Below are 25,487 nucleotides of genomic sequence, written 5' to 3'. Positions count from 1 at the left end.
TTTAAGCTTAATATCGTTTTTGAACTATGTGTTTAATTGTTAATTTTGTAACGATAATTTTTTTTTAACTCTGAATAAGCAGAATCAATTTTTACCTAAGTAGTAATTCTTTATTTATAAGTTAACCAGCTTTAGTACAGTGAAAATAAAATGAAATACATCAAAGTGTTGTTTTTAAATCGTAATAAATACACAAAAGACAACTATAGTAATTTTAATTTCTGTTAAAAAAATGAGCTAAGACTATTTTTTTTTCATGCGTATAGTTTTGTATTTTCGTTTTCTTACAAAAAGCAATAAGCATTTTATTTAGTGTATAAACTTGCGCAGTAACGTAATATAAGTTAGATTGTTATATACTAAAAAAAATAAACAACATTTTACTGATTTTGATGAAAATACAAGCTTTTAAATTCGTTTTTAAAAATAGTATGGTTTAATACCTTGAGTAATCATAGCATTTTATAAAATATGTTTTTAAGATTAACTTTCTTTAAATTCTGTAGAACTGATATGAAATAAAAACTGTAAAACTAACTTGTGTGATAAGTTCTAACATGCTCAGGGTTGAAACATTGGTAAAAATTATTGACCCATACTGTTTTTGTTGTTCCCTCAAACTTTATTGAGGTGTTATAACAGTTTTCTTCTGAGATGCATGGGCTATACGGTTTGCAGTGAGAAGCTAAACATATTTTATTTATTTTAAGAAAACAAACAGATTATTCGCGTAAAGTAGTAGTTGATTCTTAAATCAAGTAAAAATTTAAATTATTTGAAAATTTAAATTTTGTTTAATATAATCTCGTTACTATATTCATTTAATGTTAAAAACTATTCGTAGTCCTATGTATAGAAGTAACAAAAGATTATCAATTATTGTAGGGGACATAACAAAAAAAAATGAATAAAAAAGGTTAGTTAAAACTAACTGTTAATAGGGTCTAGATTGTTAATTCTTAGTCTTCCTTGAAGCCAATACTGCTTTTCTGTTTCTTGTTGCTCTACTACGTAACATTGTGCTTTCCGTGCAGTTCCGTTACAGAACTCTATATAAAAAGGTACAAATTAACGTTTCTGTGCCCCTAATTTACATGCAAATCATTAATTTTGTGTTTTATACAAGTAACCAAGTAATAAGTAAATAAAACAGACCTTTTATTAACAAAGTTTTAAACTTGTTAATATTTGGTTTCTTATATTTTTTAACATACAACATATAAAGTTTAATAATACTAAAAGTGAAAAAAAACCATAGTAATGAATTAAATTTAGAAATTCATATGAACTCATTTTACAATCTTTGTTTATTTGTAACATTAAAGGAAAAATAAAACGTGATCAAAAGTTATGTTTACAAAACATATTAAAATAAAGACAACACAAACCATTAGTTCATAAATTTTATATTTATATTAAGAGCTAATTCGATTTAAAAGTTCAAAGCTTTACAACTCGTATATTTTTATGTTTTGTTATCGAAGTAAAACTTACTATTCTTCACCTCCGTAATTATGGCACACTCTTTTGGTATGATGTTCATATCTTCGCAATTAAACACATTTTTGCATTCGCACCAGGAAACGTCTGTATAAAAACAAATAGCAAAATTAAAAGTGAAAATTTCATGACATTTTATATTAGTAACTTTGAAGCACTTAAAAGTGTAAAACTTAATCATTTTCAGTAATCATTATCTGTCACCGTACACAAATTTTACAATTAATCAAGAAATACTTTTGTAGCAAAACTAAATTCTGAAACAAATACTTGTTTGATGCTTTTTAAAATAAAACTTCCGTACAATTTGACATGATTAGTGTTTTATACTTTGATTAGTATCAAATATAAATACTAAAAATAACTAATCACTTACTTAAACAGTTTAGTCTGTAAGAATAAGTTTGATAGTAAAAATTTTTTATAGTTTTTAAAATGTTTATACTAATCATGTTATATAATTTAAATACACTATACATATTTTTTTTTAAACTAACTCTTTTGTATTATCTCGCTTATAATTTCATCTCGTGATAGCTGGTTTGATTTTCCTTTAGCCTTTTTTAATATGATAACGTAAGTTACTGATATTAAAAAAACTATGTTTAATTCTTTAAAAGACTTATAAGAATATGTCGGATATTAAAGCTGAAATGTAGTATTATTTGTTTAGAATTCATATAAAAAAAGTATTTGATTTTTATAAATATAAAATAGGATTGAAATTTTTAATAAATTTTAAAAAAGATATCAATACTAGATTATTATCGGTATAATAAAATAATGACTGATAATTAATTAATAAACTTTTAATTTATATTTTAATATATTAAAAAAAAGCTTCAAACAATATGGAATAAAATTATAATACAAATTGTTCTTTATCTAGTTGATCTAAATGAAAATAAACTGTTTTATAAAATAAACTTATATTTATTATTTAAGAACTTACAGCATACAATGACCTTATATTTCGACTCAAAGCTATTGTTTTATTATTGACACTTGAATTGTTAACAAGGTTTTTATTCTCCTTAGTTGCTTCTTGAGTAGCGGTTTTCTGGTAAATTAACTTTTATTTACATTATTATTTAAAAACTTTTTGTATTTGACTTACTTCAAAAGTATATAATTTTTCAAATGGGTCTTAATATTAAGATAATGTTTAAAAATGTATACTTATTGTAGTTAAAAATAAAAAACTTTATAGTAAGTAACTTTTAAAGTAACTTTTGAACTTAGAGGTAAATTATAAAAAATAAATTGATATAGTCCTAACATTCCAATTTTTATATAATATATTTAATCATATCTTGATAAAAAAACTATAATAAACTACAAATTAATTTTTATTAGCCATTAAGAATTATGACTTAAAAAATCACTACTTACTTTATGTCAAGGTAACATATAGAATTAAATATGGTGTTTTTTATTTTTTCTTTATTTTATACTAATCAACATAAAGAATAAAAAATTATTTATAGTATTAAACGAATTAAAACATAACTTACAGTATTCTCTATGATATTTTTGTGTAGTAGACTGTGAGGAGTTGAATTCACTATTTTAATAAAGAAAAAAGTAAAGACGATTAGACTAACTTTGTTTAAGATCATCATTAAACTTTACATAAATCTGAAACGTTAACCATTTGCAACAAACAAAAAATAAGAATAATATTAAAAATACATCTAAGTATGTTGAATTTTGTGCTAACAAATTTTCAGGGTATCATTCTACTGAACAAATTTACTATAAATTTACTAACTTATTAAAAGTGAACCACATTTTTATATCATTATAAATATAAAGATTTTGATATTTATGAATGGAAATAGCAACAAAAAATGTCAAAAATAATAGAACCACGATTTATTAAAGTTATTATAGCTTTGAACAAAGTTCTATCTAAAACTTCTAATTTTACAGCTTGAAGCACGGTAATATTGTTGCTAATTTTATTTTCTGCTACTTAATAATAAATAAAGTTATTTATTTTAAATGCTTTATAACTTATTAAAAAAAATTAAATTGATGTTGACACAATCAATTTAATTTTTTTGTTGTTAAATGTTCACCAAAACAGTTTAAAATTTTTAAAACTATGTTTAGAAGTTTAATTCTACATATGCTGATTTTAGCAAAAAGTTGTAATACTTAAATAATACAGTATTTACTCTAAACTGGCTTAAAGTAACTAAAGAATTCATTATTTCTCGCTTATTTATACTGGTTTTGAAAGAAAAAAAATCTACAGATGTTGTTTTTTTGATATGGTAATTAAAAAAAACATGATTAAATAAAAATACATAGCAATTACAAAACAAAAAGTTCAACAGCTGCAAAATATAACATTCGATATTAAAAAAACATTAAATTGCTTAGTAGAAGAAAATTGAAATTTAATTATAGATATTTTGGTCACCATGTGATAAAATGTATAAAATTCACTATCTGCAAGCTATTAAATATATATTAAAACGACAATAAACAAAATACTTTAAAAAAAATTTTTTGTTTTAACATGCTTTTTACACAAAATCAAGTCTTCATGATATATTAACCAGTTTGATTTGTTTTTATAGGATTTTCAAACATGAAATTAAAACGACAAATCAATTTTTAACAAAGTTTAAAGTCGTTTATAAAACAACAAATTAAAAAATAATTTAAAATTTTGCTTGGTAGTTTTATACAAGCTTCAGATAAACTTCCACATTTTAAGGTTTTTACATATAGTTTTTAATACTAAAGTCAACGTATAAAAGAAAACAGCATTTGGCGTGTAAATAGTATAAAGATTATTTAAGATGTTCCTTATACTAGTTTTTACTTTTAATAAACTTTAATAACATTATTTTAGGAGTTAAACGTATTGTCTATTTAAAAACTGTTATCACATTAGCATTAAAAATTTGAAACTTTTTAAACGTTTAAACTTTAAACCTTACTTTACATGGTTGTTTTGATGTAAAAATTGATTTGTATGTGTAAAAATATATGCTGACATAAAAACTAAAATTAATTTTTACTTGTTTGTTGTTAAATTGTACAAATTAGATACTTTTATCATTTTTGTGTTATTTAAGGTTTAACGTAGTGAACATACTCTAAAGTATTAAAAGAACAATGAAATAGAAACAATTTTTTAATTAGAAATTGAAAATAGTAAACACTAAGACTTCAAAATGTGTTTTATGCACAAAAAACTGACAAATTAGACAACAATAATAACGTGTAGGTTTCCGAAATTTGTATAATTTAGAAAATTTTTATTTAGTAGTAGTTAGTAATTTATTTTTGCAGAGTTAATTTCAATGTTATAAATGTGTACCTAAAAAATATTTTATTACTTAATCAATAATTATTTATAACGTATTCAAAGAAAAAACATTATTAAAATGATCATTTATCGTTTTGTTTAAATTAACCCACATTAGCATAACAAAATAACTAACTTTAATTAATTACTACTTATTTAATTAAAAGTGTTTTGAAGACTGTTTATATTGAAATTTAATAAATAAAAGAAATCGCTTTTACAATTAATACAAACAAGTCTATCTTTTACTTGTGTTTATTAATAGTAATATGTAAAAATTAAACATAGTTTTAAATTAGGTGCTTGTGAATTTAAATTTAGAAAGTGTTGTAAAATTTAGGTGTAAAATTGTAATTTTTTTAAAAACTACGAAAATATTTAAAAATAGTACTTATTTAGATTTTTTCTCCAAATATGAATCTTTTGTAAAATTTTATTTTAGATAAAAACAACTAAGTTATGCAAAATCAAATAGTTTTACTTAAATCAAAATTACTTGCCTATCAATTAAAACTCATAGAAAAGTAAATTCAATAAAAGTGCATGTTTTATAAAACCGCTTCAGTAATTTTTAATGTAATATAGGACTCTATAATCGAAAGGTAAATCGTACACTAAGTTCTTTGAATAACCTTTTTGGGTGGTCAGATCATGTTAAATCATGTTAATGTTTACTATTTTTCTACTATAAATTTGTAAATAGATATCACTTAAAAAATAAAAACAGATAAACGTTTGTACAACAAAAACAATACAAATATAATTAAGGTGTTTTTCAATTACCATGTGATAAGAAATATAATGTTGTACAGCTGCAAAAACATAATTACTTGATGAAAAATAAATCAAAAAGTAATTAAATGTAACATGTTACTTTTTTAAACATCATACACATGATTAAGTCATGATGATTATAAAATTATTTTAATTCAAAATCGCAGCTGTAAAAAGTTTGAAAAGCTTGTCATATTTTTAAACTTTATACAGAACTTTTACTTTATTAAATAAGTTGTTATATGTTTTGATTTTTATTAAAAAATTCTTAACTTTATTAAGAAAAGTAATAAATACATTTTTTTAACTCCTGAAAAAAAATATGTTATACAAAATACTTTAAAACTGTGTATGAAGTTGATATAAGTTAAAAAAATTTGATACCATTTGTAACAAAGTTTGCTTGGTAGCTTTGGTAAGCTTACAAGTAAAGCAAACTAGTAAGTTTAATTATTATCTACATTACTAATTTGCTTAATCTTAATTTTATATTTAAGTTATGATACACTTAAACTTATTAAGATTTTTCAGCTTTTTTTTTAATTTAAAAATTTTATCGTTTTAAGTCGTTTTATCGTTAAAGTTTTGTTTTAAAACTCTTAAGGTATTTTCACCAATTTTTTGTACTATAACGTCCTTACACAATCGCCCTGTAACTATAAATAATGATATTTTTTATTTTTATTCTAAACTTGTATGTTAAACTTATTATAATGATAATATGTTTACTGCCAAGTTTCATTGCAAAGCAGCACTTTAGATATAATAACAAAACGACAACCCAGAGCACTTTATATATAGAGAGATAGGTATTAGTAGTTGTTTAGGCAAAACTAAAACTAGAAGTACAAATAAGCGTTTGTTCTGACTATGTTATTATTTTATTATTGTTCACATTTGTTTGAACACATTACAATTATCAAGCTAAGTCTTATATACTATATTTGGTTAAAATGTCAATATTTTAGCATATGTAAAATTAAAATACTACATGTTTTACAATTTTATGCGAATTGGCGCAAAGCTAACTGAAGGGTTTTCACTTAGTTTAAATGCTTTTGATGTCTTTTTTTATCAAAAACGTTTATTTTATAAAAAGCTATTGATAAACTAATTGATCGTAAAATGTATTATAACTTATTTTTTAGAAGTTAGAAACATATAATAAAAAAATTATAAAACATACAATAGATTCTCAAAAAACAGTATAGGTTTTTGTTAAAATTTCATATGTAAATAGAAGAACGTTACTTTTATATTAAGTTGAAACAAGTCTAACTTTTATTAGTAATGAAAGTTAGTAGTAATGTAAAAAATTAACATAATGATAAATTAACCTTTTTTGAATCTACATTTAATTAGTTTTGCAACGTTAAAGTTTTATATTGTAATCGGTTATTAAACTTATTAAGTTAAATTCGTCATAAAAGTACACATGTAATATTATTTATTCATGTACATTCTCAAATTTAAAAACAAGTATGTTTTGTACAATTTTATACATTTAAAAAAACATCAATTTAAGGAAAAATATGATAGTTTTACTTTAATCAAAATTACTTGCGTATTAATGTAATTTCTAAAAAAATGTAAATTAAATAAAGTTAAATATTTTGTAAAATAGTTTTAAAATTTTAAATGTGGTATATGACTCTATAATCGAAAGGTAAACCGTACCTTAAGTTCTTCTGATAAATTCTTTTGATGGTAAGATCAAATTTATTTTCACTATTTTTCAAACATAAGTTTGTACATAGGTATCAGTTAAAAAAAAGAACAGGAAAACGTTTTTACAACACAAACTAAACAATTATACTTAATTCTTTAAGTGCTTTTATACTTGAAAACTTTTCACTATATATTTAAGTGTCTACAAAACAAAATAAAATAGTCATAAAACAAATTTTTGGATTACTTTAGCTATTTACACCTAAGTACTAGTATAAAAGCTTGTTATAAAAGATTAAACACAGAATACAAAACATAGAGTTTTACTAAAAAAAAAAACATATTGACTAGAAAAAACTTAAATAGTTATTTTGTTTTTGCACTACTTTTTTTGTAATGGAAGAAAAGATAAATGAACAAAATGCGGTTTCATTAGCTTTTACCATTAGGTTTATTAAATTTTTTAAAACAATAACTCTTGTACGAAAACCTATGAGCATGTTTTTTATGCAGGATTGGTGTTGGTCATAGGGTAGAGCTGTTGTTATTACCTATTTTACTTATATTTTTATATTATTTGTTTACAATGAGTTTGTTTTTTATTCATAATATCTTAATATGTGAAGATTTTTTCAGAGTTTGTGGTTTTACTCCTAACTTTCAAAGGTTTTTCAATATCTCTGTTTTTTTCATCTTTATATTAACAATTTTTAACTAGTTTATAAAGTTACAAAAATTATATTAGAACATTTGTTTTTTCTATTTACCTTTACATTTTTAAAAATAGTTTTTAAGTTTTATTTGTATTACTACTGTAAACTTGGTACATTATGTGTGGATTTTTACAAATTTAGTTGTTTTACAAAAGTTAAGTTTTCTATGGTTAAAATTATGCAAATATCATATGAAAATAAAACCACTGACTTAATACGTTTGACAATCAAAGCTATTAATAAAGTCAATCAATCTGAAGTTCAGTTTGTTACAAAGAGTCCCAGGTAAGTACCACACAAAAAAAAGAAAAACTTTGAATGATATTTTCAGACAACTATTTAAAATATAAAGTTTTTTTTAACTTGTTTTTAAATTTAACTGTAATTTTTTTTTTTAAACCATTGTTGTTGCCAGTATGAAGGAATTCATATTTTAAATATTTATGAAACGTACCAAGAATGTGGATTGTAAAAATTAATAAAATACTTAAATATTATTTTTATTCTTTTTTATTTAGTTTTATGTCATTTACTAAAGTGAAAAAAAAAATTAAACAAAATCAGTAGATATACTGATGACGTCACTAAGACAACATTTGCAACAAAGTAGGTCAGAAAGAATTATTCGACAGTGATGACGTTACAGACACAACGTCTGCAGCCAAGAAGTCACAAAGAATTGTTCGACAATGATGACGTCACAGAGACGACATCTGAAGCCAAGAAGTCACAAAGGCTTATTGACAGGGATGACGTCATAGAGAGAACGTCTGCAGCCAAGAAGTCACAAAGAATTATTCGACATTGATGACGTCACAGAGACAACATCTGCAGCCAAGAAGTCACTAGGACTTATTCAACAGTGATGACGTCACAAAGACAATGTCTGTAGCCAAGAAGTCACAGAGAATTATTCGGCAGTGATGACGTCACAAAGACAGCCTCTGCAGCCAAGAAGTCACAAAGAGTTATTCGACAGTGATGACGTCACAAAAACAATGTCTGCAGCCAAGAAGTCAAAAAGATTTATTCGACAATGATGACGTCACAAAGACAATGTTTATAGCCAAGCACTCGATAAAACTTATTCAGAAGTGAAGACGTCACAAAGACAACGTCTGCAGCCAAGAAGTCACAAGGAAACACTAAAAGCTACTAAGTATTTTTATTTTTCGAGTTTAATGACAGAGCATTGTTATTTTAGGCAATTAAGCAATTAATAGTAGTCTTTAGTATTAGTAGATATTTTTAACGCAATTTAAAAACGTAAAGTTACGTTTATGTATATAACTAAAAGAAATTAGAGTTTTATAATATTGCTTTTATTTTCTCTGAAATATGTTTTAGACTGATAACTGTAGGATTGTGTTTTTTTCTGAAATCTTGTTATTATTCAATTACCTTTAGTAAATAAAGGTTTTTTTTCGAAAAAACAAAAACAGTATTATACTTCACTTAAAATCTGAAATAATAACAAATATAATTTGTTAATAATCAATAAAATTATAGTTTTATAATTTTTTATCAGAAGATTGAATATTTCAAAGAAAAAAAAATTTATGAGAACAAATCTATATACTTTTTTAATAGTCATAAACTTAAAATGTTATTGTTTAATAAAACTTTTTCCATCAAATAAAAAGCTCCTTTCAAAACAAAAGTTTGCAAAAAAAATCAGTTTTTTATATTTTATTACCCATTATTTTCCTTAAAAAGTCATTGTTTTTTAGCTGCTTTACGACAACTTTAAACAATATAAGTTATGTTGATAATAAACAAGTAGATTTATTCAGCGTGCTCGTTAAAATATTTTATTTTGTTTCAGATTAGTTTCTACGCAGTTGGCAATAAACTATCACTAGAGGTATTAAGTTATTAGTTCTTTACTGCATAATATAATAAATATAGTTTTCTAGTTTTATTTAATTTTAATAAAAAGCCATTTTATTTAAAATTTAATTTCATAATTGTTTTGAAAATAAAACTATCAAAAAATAGTTAAATCTAATTAAAAAAAACCTAATAAGCTCTAATAATAGTTCTATTACAATGTCTGAATTATATAAAATTCATTTTACTATCATAAAAAAACAACTTTTTTTTAATATAAATTGCTAATAGTATTCTTTTTTTAATTTAAAAGTATTTAATGTATACAAGTTTTGAATTTGATATTTTAAACCGATCATTTTAATAAACAAAAAGTAGTTTTAATAATAAATTAAACAATAGCTTATTTGATTTAGCATACTTAAAATGAAAATACTTTTAAAATCTTAAGTATTTTTTTTATTATGAAATTATAAACTGTGAGAAAAACAAGATATGTTTTAAATAAAGATTTATTTCGTTTTTATTGTAATACATAATTAAGGTAGTATTACGTTCTATATAAACTTTCAAATTTAAGCTCTTTGTGAGGAAATATTTTGTGTAAACGGTTTGTAAGTTATTTCTATGATTTTCATCTTTATAACATTTATAAAATAATACATCGCAAAATACATATATTTTAAATTTATTCTTTTATTAATAGTGTAAAATGTCTGTAGTGTGAATTGTACTTTATTTTACAATTTTAGTTTGTTTAATAACTTTCACTTAAACTTTTATCACTTTTCAAAGGATCTTATATCTTAAACTTATTTTCTATAAGTGTGAATCGTAATTTATTTACCATTTTAAGAATAATGTTGTAATTTTCAGGTTGTTAAGCAACTAATGAACGATTTTGGTAATTAACCTGAATAAAGTTTTTTTAATGATGAAATTGTAAAATCATTTGCTACTTAAACTGTAGCAGTTTTATAAATAACTTTTCTTGTAGTTTTAATTATTATGCTTTTTACTTATTTGTTTACTAAAATTATTAAAAAAATCTACACGAAATTTCTTATACTAACAGATACACCATATAAACTTTAATACATCTCATAAATATGCAAAAAACATCGTATGCTTTACATAAATAAAAACAAACCTAAATCAAAAGTTTGTAACTGATTCATGCTTTTAAAATGGTTGAAAGTAAATAATTGTATTAACGAAATTAAAACCAAATTATTTTAAAATAATACTGTAACTTCGCATAATAAAATAAAATTGTTGTCAAAACACATTTGAGTATAAAACATTGATGCTAGATTGACAGTAATTAGTCATTTAATGATGCATAAAAAGCGTTACTGTCGTTTATTTATCACGTTTTATTTATTGAAACTCTTATTTGTTTTTACGATTTACTTAAATACTAAATTTAAAAGATTTAGCAGTAAAGATTTTAGCAAAAAATAAACTTAAGAAAAATTTTTATTTAGCATTTAAATTTTTTTCATTGATATGACAAAAATTTTAGTTAACATTATTGTGTTATTATTTTTAATAGAAAGTTTTGTATATAACTTTTAGAGCTATAAAACAGTTAAAAACAAACTGTTAGTTTTATCTGTTTTAAAAAATCAACATTTTAATTTCAACATTAATGTTTAAATATATCATTAAAAAAATTAGAGTTTAAATAAATAAACTTCAGAGTGGAAGCACAATACTTTTTATGCATAATTAAAACTTGTTTAATAAAACTGTTAAACTTAATTAAAAAAAACAGTCAAGTTTAATCTTATATTACAGGAAATCTACACAATTTTTTTACGCTGCTGTAATTAGTATTGGCATGCAGTATAACAAAACTAACTTACTTAGAAGAAAAATTTATAAAATATAAGAGCTGAAACTTTACATGAACTTTAAAATGTCATTTAACTCTACTAACTTAGCAATTAAAGTATCTTCTGGTACCTGTTTTTATAAAGAAAAACTTTAAAAAGATCAATTGTTTAATGTATATTTACTTTGATTATAACTAAATTTTATTTAGTGTAACCTTACTAACAAATACCAAAATAAAATAAGATTTCTTAAACAAAGTTCTTGTGTTCGGATAGACTTTAATAGAAAACAATTGAGAATTAAAAAATGCTTCAAAGTTTAACTGTATAACTAAGCATAAAGTAATTTTTTAATGAAAAATTATTTATTTTAGTTTGTTAATAGTTTTTAATTTAGCATAACTTTATATGAAAAATCTTACCAGTTTTCTTGAGTTTAGAGCTTTGATTAGACTTTATTTGAGAAAAATTATTTTTTGGTTTAAAACTAACTTAAGGCTAAGTTAACACATTTCAAACGATTACTAGATAATTTGAACATATAAATTAAATTGCGTCATTAAACTACTTAGTTTGTTTTACTAGCATAAAAATTAAATTTGCGTTTTAATAATAAAGTTCGAATTTAAATTTTATATTGTTGTATTTTGTTCGATAACAATGTAAGTTGTGAATGAAATAAGTTAAGAACTATTTATGAAAAGTGTAGCAAAGTTCTTGAAATAGAGAAAACATAAAATCCCATGAATATATTTATATTTAGCACAAAATAAAAGCTTAAATTGTTTGTTCACCATAAAAAGTGTTTATCGTACTTGTAAATCTTTGGTTTTATAAATAAAATAGCGTAAAAATTATTTATGTATGTGCTTAAACTTATGACAATATGCTTATAAAGGTTTATTTATAATGTTTAAAATATTTTGTCTAAAGTACTCAAGTATATTTTAGTCATAAATAACAGATGTGACATAAAAAGTTTTATATAAGCTCTTTCGATGTTTACTTTAAAAACAAAGTTTTTATTTTGTTTGTTGAACGATAAGTTTTATTATTTTTTAGTAGCTTGATAAAATTTAAATTCAATGTTTTAATGTGGTAAAACAATAAAAAAATTTTTTATTTTATTTTCACTTTATTTTAACTATTCACTAGAATAATATCTACCACTAAAACCATTTTAAAAAACATTTTGTTATTTAAGTTTTTTCTCGGCAGTTCTACTAAAAATTTCAAATTAAGTTTTTTATAAAAAAAACATCATATTATAGAGTATTTGTTCTAGACAAAAACATATTAAAAAAACTAAATTTTATCAATCAAACTTTGATCGTATAAGCTAATAAAAAGATTGTTAATTGTTTTTTTGATGTTATTATAAAAATAAAAAACATCATTTTATGGTATTTTTAAAACTAAAACCACCAGCTAAATTTACATAATTATATTAAAGTTGTCAAAAAATTTAAAATATATATTGATAAAAATACTCTTACAAAAATAAACTTTAAATACTTCAGAACTGATATAAGCAATGATTGTATTTTTAATTAAATAAACAAAACAGCTCAAGCTAATGAAACCGCATTTTCTTCATTTATTTTGTCTTTGCTTCAATTCCATTACAAAAAAAGTAGTGTAAAAACAAAGTAACTATTTAAGTATTTTCTAGTCAAATTGTTTTTTTTTCAGTAAATCTCTATGTTTTTTATTCTGTGTTTAATCTTTTATAACAAGCTTTTATACGAGTACTTAGGTGTAAATAACTAAAGTAAAACAAAAATTTGTTTTATAACTCTTTTATTTTGTTTTGTAGACACTTAAATATATAATGAAAAGTATAAAAGCACTTAAAGAAAAATATCAGCTAGCGCAAGCATAATATTTATAACGTACATTTTGAAAGTTTAAATGAAATGCAACTAACAATTTCAGAAAACTAGTATTATTATACAACCAATAGTTATAAATATTGAATATACTTTAATACGCAATCAATAAAATCCAAAGTAAAATAAGATTTCAAAAATGATATTATGTTATGTGGAAATAATCAAATTAAAAAACATTAAAAGAAAATATTTTTAATATAAACTGAAAAAGACGTTTACTATAAAAATCTAAAAATACTAATACCTAATTTTAGAATTCATTGAAATTTATATGAAGAAAAAATACGATTAAAAAAAGGACTAGTTTTGTTACAATATTTTATGATTATTCATATAATTTAAGTTGTAAAGTTTTATTAATATTACACACAATAAAGTTATAAAAGCAAAATTTTACAGTAATTTATTAGTTTACGATGCATAAAAAACTGTACTCCCACGCTTAATGTTTATCAATATAAACTGATGTATTTTAATGTTTTTTTATCATGAACATAACATTTTAAAGTAATAAAACTACTTTTTACAATAAAATAGCTTTATATTTTCGTTAAAAATACTAATATAATTGATATTGAAATAATCTATAGCGAGTTATATAATAATGAGGCAGTGTTAAAGAAAAATTAACTTAAAGCTGAAAATATTTTTTTCGCGATTAAAATAATCACTTTAATTTTTTACAAATAGAGTTCAGCAAGAGATTTTAGTAGATATGTATGTTTATAAGTTTGGTTAAATTGTCAAGGTTTTCGCACATTTAAAACTAAATAATACTTATTTAAAAAAAAAAAATATGCAAGTCTGCGCAAGGTTTTTTTATAAGGTTTGTATTTAGTTTAATTTTTAAATAACTTAATTTAAAATACTTCTCATAAAATGTATTGTTAACTATTTTATTTTACAGGTTGTAAAAATGTTTAAAAAATACAAAAAGCAAATTCATAAAATAGTATAGGTGTATACTAAAATTTTATAAATTATTAAAAACTTTCTTTTACATTAAATTAAAACAAGTTTAACTTTTTTTTGCAATGTGAAATTAACTTCTTGTAAATTTAAAAAGTTTTGTAAAATTAAGGTGTTAAACTGCAACCGTTTATTACACTATGAATGTATAGTTTATACAAAAAAGCACATAATATTACTTATTCAATTATTGTCTCGAGTTTACAAATAAGTATGTTTGGTAAGATTTTAAACATTTAAAATACCATAAATTTAAGGAAAAAGTAATAGTTTTACTTAAATAAAAATTACTTGCGTAGAATGAAATTTCTTTTAGAAAAGTACAAGCAATTAAAGTGCTTGTTTTATAGTACCGTTTTAGAAATTTTTAATGTTGTAAACGACTCTATAATCGAAATGTAATTGTACACTAAGTTCTTGAAATAAACTTCTTCTGATGTTCAGATCATGTTGATATTATTTGTTTATCTAACAGAAGTTTGTTAATAGAATTCAGTTTTAGAATAAAAGCATTTAAACCTTTTTACAACAAAAGCAATTCAAATAAATAAATATACATAAAAATGATAATGGTTTTTTTTTGTTATCCATGTGCTAAGAAACATAATTTTGCAAGCTGAATTACCTTGTAATTTGTAATTTGTAATTAATAAAACCTTAGTATATAACCTTGTATTTAGTAATTATTGAACTTCTACAATCTATTAGTAAGCTAAATTATTTAAAAAAATAGTTTAACTTGCTTTACTTACATTCTCTACACAAATATATTTTTAATATAAAATGCACAATGCCAAACATTTTAAAAGAGCTAGCGATCCTTGCAATATTTTTCTAAATTGTTTTTTTAATAGACTTTTTTTAAAGTATTTAATTTGTAGTTAAATAAATAAAAAACTAATAATATTTTAAAACTTAAGAAAAATATTTGATTTTAAATATTAAACTTGTTTAAACAGTTGATAAAAAAGTAAAATAAGAATGATAGTTTACAACTAATTTATTTTATTTACTTTAATAAACTTTATAACTTTAAGAATTGTTTAAATATTATAAGTTATTATCTAAAAAGTCGTTAATAAAACAGTTTTGTATACTTACTAAACGTTAAAAATTTGCAGACTAATGTTTTAAAGTTTCCTATTGAATTCAAGTTCTAAAATATATTCTAGTCAAAATTTAGTTTAAAATATTTTTATTAGCAGTAATCTGTTGCACAATTTTTTAAGAAAGTTTTATGTTTAAGTAGCGTGAATAGCAGTATGATGTATTAGTAATGTATTATTTAGTATAAACACCAACCAAGTATTTACAAAATAAACTTTTAGCAAGCAGTGAAGATAAATAAACTTTTTTAATTAATTTATTAGACATATTTAATTGTAACAACTATACTTAAAATGTAAAATTATAAAATTCAAAAATTCACAACGAATTTTTTTGTTTTTTTTTTAAGATTTCATATCGTTAGTGCTAATTTTGTATTTAATATTGTTATTTGTCTTAATTATATAATATAAATTAAAAAATAAACTCTTAGTTGTTTTGCCTTATTTTGTTAAATTTATAAGTTTGTATCTTATAAACTTAACAAAATAATGCAAAAAAAATTACAGTTTACTTTTCAATCTATATATCTATTCACTCAATAAGTTATTCTAAATACAATAGTCTGTAATAATTTGTAATGTATATTTTGTCTTTTTTGTTTATATCAATTTATTGGCAAACATATTGATAGTCGAACTACGATTTTTTATGAAATCAGTTAAAACATAATTTAATCTGTTTATAACTCAGTTTTTCAAGCAAGCACTTAATGATTGTGGTTTAGCTTAGTAAACTTAATAAATTGAGCAATTAATTTAATTATAAAGTTGAACTTCGTAGTTTGAACTAATAAACTTAAAAATATGCTTATCTGACGTTTGCGTTAAATTTTTTTTATTATTAAACCATTTTGTTTTTTAGTTTTGCAAGCTACTTTTTTTGCATTTAATATTTCTCAAGCTTTCTTTTTTGTTTCTCGACTTTTAAATTGAAAATATTTAAAAATTTTCAAATAAAATAGTACAATTAAAAACTTGTATATCTTTTTTCAAATTTAGAAGTATGTACAGTTTCCGTAAGATTAAAATTTTCCACTTATATATTCTGTAAAAAACTTTAATAAATCTAAGTATTTTAATGCTAATGATAATGCTTTTGTATATCTTAAAAACATTTGAATGATCAAAGACTTAAACAGGTCAAAACGTTTTTCAAAAGTTTAATGAATAACACAAACATACGAAAAAAAAAGAATAGAAATTACTTAATGTTTTAGTTTAGTTTTACAGTTCTATATGCAATTCAAACTTTTTAAAAGTTTTTTCTCTTTTTACAAATCTAGTCTCAGCTGACTAAAGTTTAAACTTAAATTAAAAATAAAACTAGAAAAATAAAATTAGTTTGTTAATAAAGATGTATAAACTTACTGTTTTAACTTGGACTTGTTTTTTTTCGGAAAAACATACTTAAAATAAGCGGCCGGATTCAACGCGCTAAGAGTAAAACCTTGCCTGCTATGTACTTTTAGAGTTATAAAAGGTAAAATTTTGAAGATGCAAATCAAATAAAATTAATTTTGATTTACAGTTTGTATTTTTGCTAACTAAATTTATTTCCAATGTAATTCAGTACGGTTTAAGTACATAGATATGCATATTTGAAGACTGTTTTATTACATAATTTCTTTATAAAATATTTTTTTTTACTGTAGTATAACGTTACAAAACCAAACAGCTCACATAATACTTGTTTAAACTTTCGTCCTACGAACCTTTTGTCCTACAACTCGATAACCGAAAGGTTTTTTTGTGCATCAGGTCGTAAGACAAATTGTTTAGAGCGCTTTTTTGTTGTTTTAACATTGTTGAACTTAAAACGTTGCCAACCCATACTTTTTGTAAAATTTATTTTGTTTATTTGTTTTCTTGAAAATTTTATGACGTTTAACAACATACGGAGTTTTGCTAAAAATCCGTTCAAAGTAAATATTTAATGCTTGAAGATTGTAATTTTTTTAGATCTCATTATTTCATTATAAAATTTTAAAAATATCTTAAAATGAGATTCATTTACAAACATATCCACTACTAAAAGTTTAATTTAAAGATTAAGTCAATCTCTACCAATTATTTTTTTTTTATGTTTAATAGATAAAGTGCTTTAAAAAACTAATATAGATAAAAAGTTTAAATAGTTTTAAATGCTTTTACTAAGACATTTTGACACATAAGATGTCAAAAAATAGTGTATGATACTAAATTAATTTAAACAATTAGAAAAAATAGTTTATTTTTAAAAGCTGTCAAACGATAATTCAGCTAATACTAAAAATTTAGTTCATTATAGTTTTTTGTTAATTGGTATTTATTTTTGCAAAATTTAAAGCAATCGCAAATGGTTTATGGTGTACAAGTTGACGGTTTTATACCATTAAAGAAACACTTTTGAAAACCACTATCATCTAAGGACTATTGTAGAACGTAGTTTTGATCATGATGATAATGCAACACATAATTCCATATATATCTATATCTATCATATATATATAATATCTTAATGATCAAAAATATATTTAACCCTTTAATGTTATTATTCTGTTATATTATAATTCTGTTCGAGAGCTAAAATTTATGACAGAAGACGCAATATCTTTCGATTTAATTTTATTTTGAAAACTTGAATGATAAATTGTATCGTGTGACTTACGAGTCAAGTTCAGATAAAAATATAAAAATTTTTAACAATATTAATTAATGAAACAAAGTAGTTTTGCAACTAAAACTTATTAAAATTTCAGTTTTCTGTTTAAATTTTTCACTTTAGAATACAAACAGTTAACACGTATACAACATACTCAATTGTAAATTTTGTTGAAATTTTTTTAGTTTCTGAAGGTTAAAATCACAAAAGTATACACTTATCCAAGAAAAACACTTTGTTTAAGTTTTTCTCCATTTGAATTTTTAGCCTAGAATAAAAGTTTTATGAAGGTCAAATGTCGAAGGTGTTTAATAAACATTAATTTTAAATAAACTTTTATTATTAACAAATTCTATAAATTAACTTATTAATAAAATATTTATTTTCCATAAAATTAGTATGGTTTTTTATTTTTCAGGGAGGAAAATTTATAAGAAATATAATGATAACATTAGGCAACTTCAATAGTTTAAACTAGCTATGAGTTTTTAGTTAATTTTTATAATTAATTAACTATTTTCGTAAAACTTTGTTGCATAGTTTTTGAGTTGTAACTTATAGATCTAACATAAGTATTTAACTTCTTTGTAAGTAATTACTTATAGGTATAGTTTTTTTAATTAATTAAATAAATCAACAATTATCATAATGTCCTAATCTTAAGTTAACCAATGTAGATAACTATACCAGTGTAGACATACATGACATTTATTTTGTTGTTAATACTTTTTATTGAGGACCCTTAACAAACAAAAACATAAATAGTTTTCACAACAAAAAAGTTGTACATACTTTGTTGTTCTATAGAACCCCTTAATATGTATACCCTACAAAGTACTTAAATTTTAAAAGTATTTTAAAGCTATACGAGCATGATGTTCACTGATATTTTGTTTATTTAAAAATATTTGTTTATTAACAACTTACACAACTGACAGTTTACAAAAATTATCTTGTTTTTACTCCTACATCTCTGTAACTTTATTTAAAAACCTTTCATAAACACCAAACAAAGATTTTAGTAATTTTTTCCTTAAGTATCTCAAATCTTATTTGAAAGTAATTCTCTTATTGTTTTTTGTAAAATTTTAGCTGTATTAAATATTCAAAATTTTCACTTTTACTCTATATTTATTTATATTTATATATAATAAACATTAAACATTTTTATTCAGTTTATCAATTCATAAAAAACATTTAATATGATGTGTCTAGTAATTAATTAATCTTCAACAATATTAGAATTTTAGAAGATTATTAGAGTGTACAAATAGTATAAAAAGCTTGGAATTCAAATGTATTTAAAACTACTTCTGAAAATTTAATTTTAGAAAAATGTGTTAGAACGTTAGGAATATAATCAAGGCAGTGAAACTTAGTTAAGTAGTTTAACTCAAAGTAAAATAATAATTATAAAATTAAGAATCTAAATGTGATATTTTAATTTTCGAGAGTGTATCAGGATAAGTTATAATATCAGTATTACATTTTAGTTTTAAAATTCTTTTAAAGACTTCCATTTCATATTGTTTATTAGTTTTGACGTAACAAGATTAACCTAAATTTATAATAAACATATGAAAATTAAAAACTGTATACTTTGATGGATATTAAAAGCAGCTTGTTGTACTTTAATATTAAACAAACTTAGTAAATTAAAATATTATTTCTGTTAAAGACTAGTAGCTAAAATTCGGCTAGCAATAATTTTAATTTTTTAATTGTACTCACTCAATTTTTTCATTCAAAACTAGTTAAATTTTATAGTTTATCTAAATACAACTTTCAAATTAGAACAACTTGTGACCTTTTAACATATTTATACTGTTTCTACATAAGACACATTAACTAAATATTATCAATTTAATTATATCTTATCTTTAAGTTAGGATTTATAAAAATAGTTTATAAATAAGTGAAGCTAATTTGATAAAAAAAACTTAACAATTACTTTGTGCGATTTATCTTAACAGAAATCATACATCAAATTTTAAACTCTATTATTAAGGCATTTCATTTATTTAAATAGCTAATTTCATTATAGCACTCATTTTTCAATTTAACATTTGAAATAAGTTAATTATATAACCTCATACAATTTACTTAAAAACAAAATAGCTAATATGTTACACAAGAGCCGATTATAACAGTAAACTATAGTTGTAAACAAGACTTTTATTTATAATTTTGTCTAAATATTTAAATTAAACAACTTATTTAAACTAATATGCCTCAAGATTTATATAGTTTAGATATTTACTTTATTGTAACCAAAGCAACTCATATCACACTAGAAACAATTATTAAGAAAATGTTGATAAAATATTAAAAAGACTATTTTTTTTTAATTAAAGTTTTAAGTTATTTTGGTTAAAAATTCAACTAGAAATTGTATTTGTAAAATATTAAAAGTAACTAGTTTTAAAATGAAGTCATAATGAAAGTAGTAAAACTTTTAAATAAAACTTTAGAAAAGCAAAATATACTACAACTGATAGCAAAAATATTGTTATGGTGTTTACATTTACTTAAATTTACACTCAAGAATTATATCACACCCAAAATATATTTGTAATGTATTAAAACTTTGAAATACAATAAAAAAAAATAAGGTAAAAATAAACAAATGGTAAACTTTGTAAAAAATAAATTTTTCACATAATATCGTGTGTGACTTGACATTGTTAATCACTGATAATGAATTTAAAAACTTAAGAACAGAAATAGAAAATAAATTCACAACTTATAGTTGAAAGCTCAAGCATATTTGTTCCAAGTGAAGCATTGCTTCAATTAATCTCTACAAAAGCAATTTTCGTTGTTCTGATAGGATAATTGATTCTGTTTTGATGTGATAAAACAATGTAATTTCAATAAATTGCATGAGCATTGTGGTTCCACAGTAGCTGTTTAAAATATTTTACATTTAGTTTGATATTTAATTTAAGCTTAATATCGTTTTTGAACTATGTGTTTAATTGTTAATTTTGTAACGATAATTTTTTTTTAACTCTGAATAAGCAGAATCAATTTTTACCTAAGTAGTAATTCTTTATTTATAAGTTAACCAGCTTTAGTACAGTGAAAATAAAATGAAATACATCAAAGTGTTGTTTTTAAATCCTAATAAATACACAAAAGACAAATATAGTAATTTTAATTTCCGTTAAAAAAATAAGCTAAGACTTTTTTTTTTCATGCGTATAGTTTTGTATTTTCGTTTTCTTTCAAAAAGCAATAAGCATTTTATTTAGTGTATAAACTTGCGCAGTAACGTAATATAAATTAGATTGTTATATACTAAAAAAAATAAACAACATTTTACTGATTTTGATGAAAATACAAGCTTTTAAATTCGTTTTTAAAAATAGTATGGTTTAATATCTTGAGTAATCATAGCATTTTTTAAAATAATTTTCAAGATTAACTTTCTTTAAATTATGTAGAACTGATATGAAATAAAAACTGTAAAACTAACTTGTGTGATAAGTTCTAACATGCTCAGAGTCGATGCAACGGTAAAAATTATTGACCCATACTGTTTTTGTTGTTCCCTCAAACTTTATTGAGGTGTTATAACAGTTTTCTTCTGAGATACATGGGCTATACGGTTTGCAGTGAGAAGCTAAACATATTTTATTTATTTTAAGAAAACAAACAGATTATTCGCGTAAAGTAGTAGTTGATTCTTAAATCAAGTAAAAATTTATACTACTTGAAAATTTAAATTATGTTTAATATAATCTCGTTACTATATTCATTTAATGTTAAAAAATATTCGTAGTCCTATGTATAGAAGTAACAAAAGATTATCAATTATTGTAGGGGACATAACAAAAAAAAATGAATAAAAAAGGTTAGTTAAAACTAACTGTTAATAGGGTCTAGATTGTTAATTCTTAGTCTTCCTTGAAGCCAAAACTGTTTTTCTGTTTCTTGTTGCTCTACTACGTAACATTGTGCTTTCCGTGCAGTTCCGTTACAGAACTCTATATAAAAAGGTACAAATTAACGTTTCTGTGCCCCTAATTTACATGCAAATCATTAATTTTGTGTTTTATACAAGTAACCAAGTAATAAGTAAATAAAACAGACCTTTTATTAACAGAGTTTTAAACTTGTTAATATTTGGTTTCTTTTATTTTTTAACATACAACATATAAAGTTTAATAATACTAAAAGTGAAAAAAAAAAACATAGTAATGAATTAAATTTAGAAATTCATATGAACTCATTTTACAATCTTTGTTTATTTGTAACATTAAAGGAAAAATAAAACGTGATCAAAAGTTATGTTTACAAAACATATTAAAATAAAGACAACACAAACCATCAGTTCATAAATTTGATATTTATATTAAATGCTAAATCGATTTAAAAGTTCAAAGCTTTACATCTCGTATATTTTTATGTTTTGTTATCAAAGTAAAACTTACTATTCTTCAACTCCGTAATTATGGCACACTCTTTTGGTATGATGTTCATATCTTCGCAATTAAACACAATTTTGCATCCGCACCAGGAAACGTCTGTATAAAAACAAATAGCATCATTAAAAATGTAAATTTCATGAATTTTTATATTAGTAACTTTGAAGCGCTTAAGAGTGTAAAACTTAATAGTTTTCAATAAATATTAACTGTCACCGTACACAAATTTTACAATTAATCAAGAAATACTTTTGTAGCAAAACTAAATTCTGAAACAAATACTTGTATGATGCTTTTTAAAATAAAACTTCCTTATAATTTGACATATTTAGTGTTTAATACTTTGATTAGTATCAAATATAAAAACTAAATATAACTAATTACTTACAGTTTAGTCTGTATGAATAAGTTTGATAGAAAAAATATTTTATAGTTTTTAAAATGTTTATACTAATCATGTTATATAATTTAAATATACTATACATATTTTTTTTTAAACTAACTCTTTTGTATTATCTCGCTTATAATTTCATCTCGTGATAGCTGGTTTGATTTTACTCTAGCCTTTTTAAATATGATAACGTAAGTTACTGATATTAAAAAAACTATGTTTAACTCTGTAAAAGACTTATAACAATATGTCGAATATTAAAGCTGAAGTGTAGTATTATTTATTTAGAATTCATATAAAAAAGTATTTAATTTTTATAAATATAAAATAGGATTGAAAACTTAAATAAATTTAAAAAAAAACATATCAGTACTAGATTATTATCGGTATAATAAAATAAGACTAAAAGTTAATTTATATTTTAATATATTAATAAAACAGCTTCAACTAATATGTAATAAAATTTTAATACAAATTGTTCTTTATCTAGTTGATCTAAATAAAAATAAAATGTTTTCAAAAACAAATTTATATTTACTAATTAAGAACTTACAGCATACAATGACCTTATATTTCGACTCAAAGCTATTGTTTTATTATTGACACTTGAATTGTTAACAAAGTTTTTATTCTCCTTAGTTACTTCGTTAGTAGCGGTTTTCTGGTAAATTAACTTTTTAATACGTTATGATGTAAAAACTTTTTGTATTTGACTTACTTCAAAAGTATATAATTTTTCAAATAGGTCTAAATATTTAAATTCTGTCTAAAAATGTATACTTATTGTAGTTAAAAATAAAAAAACTTTATAGTAATTTTTATGTTTACACTTTTGAACTTAAAGCTAAATTATTAAAAGCAAATTGATATAATCCTAACATTCCAATTTTTAAATAATATATTTAATCATATCTTGATAAAAAAAACTATAAAAAATTACAAATTAATTTTTATTAGTCATTAAGAATTATGACTTAAAAAATCACTACTTACTTTTTGTCAAAGTAACGTATAGAATTAATTATGGTGTTTTTTCTTTTTTCTTTATTTTTTCCTAATCAACATAAAGAATAAAAACATTTTTTATAGTAGTAAACGAATTAAAACATAACTTATAGTAATCTCTAAGATATTTTTGTGTAGTAGACTGTGAGGAGTTGAATTCACTATTCCAATAAAGAAAAAAGTAAAGACGATTAGACTAACTTTGTTTAAGATCATCATTAAACTTTACAAAAATCTGAAACGTTAACCATTTGCAACAAACAAAAAATAAGAATAATATTAAAAATGCATCTAATAATGTTGAATTTTTGTGCTATTAAATTTTCAGGGTATCATACTACTGAACAAATTTACTATAAATTTACTTAGCTATTAAAAGTGAACCACTTTTTAATATCATTATAAGTATAAAGATCTTGATATTTATAATTAAATATAGCAACAAAAAATGTCAAAAGTAATAGAGCCACGATTGATGAAAGTTAATATAGCTTTGAAAAAAGTTTTATCTAAAACTTCTAATTTTACAGCTTGAAGCACGGTAATATTGTTGCTAATTTTTTTCTGCTACTTAATAATAAATAAAGTTATTTATTTTAAATGCTTTATAACTTATTTAAAAACATTAAATTGTTAAGGTACAATCAATTTAATTTTTTTGTTGTTAAATGTTCACCAAAACAGTTTAAAATTTTTTAAAGTATGTTTGGAAGTTTAATTATACATATGCTGATTTTAGCAAAAAGTTGTAATACTTAAATAATACACCTTTATTCTAAACTGGCTTAAAGTAACTAAAGAATTCATTGTTTCTCGCTTATTTATACTGGTTTTGAAAGAAAAAAAATCTACAGATGTTATTTTTTTGATATGGTAATTAAAAAAACACATGATTAAATAAAAAACATAATAAAAACAAAACATTAAGTTCAACAGCTGCAAATAGTAACATTCGATATTGAAACAATATTAAATTGCTTGAGTAGAAGAAAATTGAAAAATAATTATAGAGGTTTTGGTCACCATGTGATAAAATGTATAAAATTCACTAGCTGCAAGCTATTAAATATATGTTAAAAGGACAATAAACAAAATACTTAAAAAAAATTTTTATTTTAACATGCTTTTTACACATAACCGAGTCTTCATGATATATTAACTAGTTTGATTTGTTTTTATAGGACTTTCAAACATAAAATTAAAACGACAAATCAATTTTTAACAAAGTTTAAAGTCGTTTTTAAAACAACATATTGAAAAATTATTTAAAATTTGTTTGGTAGTTTTATACAAGCTTCAGATAAACTTCCACATTTTAAGGTTTTTACATATAGTTTTTAATACTAAAGTCAACGTATAAAAGAAAACAGCATTTGGCGTGTAACTAGTATAAAGATTATCT

The sequence above is a fragment of the Thalia democratica genome, chromosome 3, assembly GCF_965202585.1.
Source record: "Thalia democratica chromosome 3, ktThaDemo2.hap1.1, whole genome shotgun sequence".
NCBI classification, from domain to species: Eukaryota; Metazoa; Chordata; class Thaliacea; order Salpida; family Salpidae; genus Thalia; species Thalia democratica.
This window is presented reverse-complemented; position numbering follows the sequence as displayed.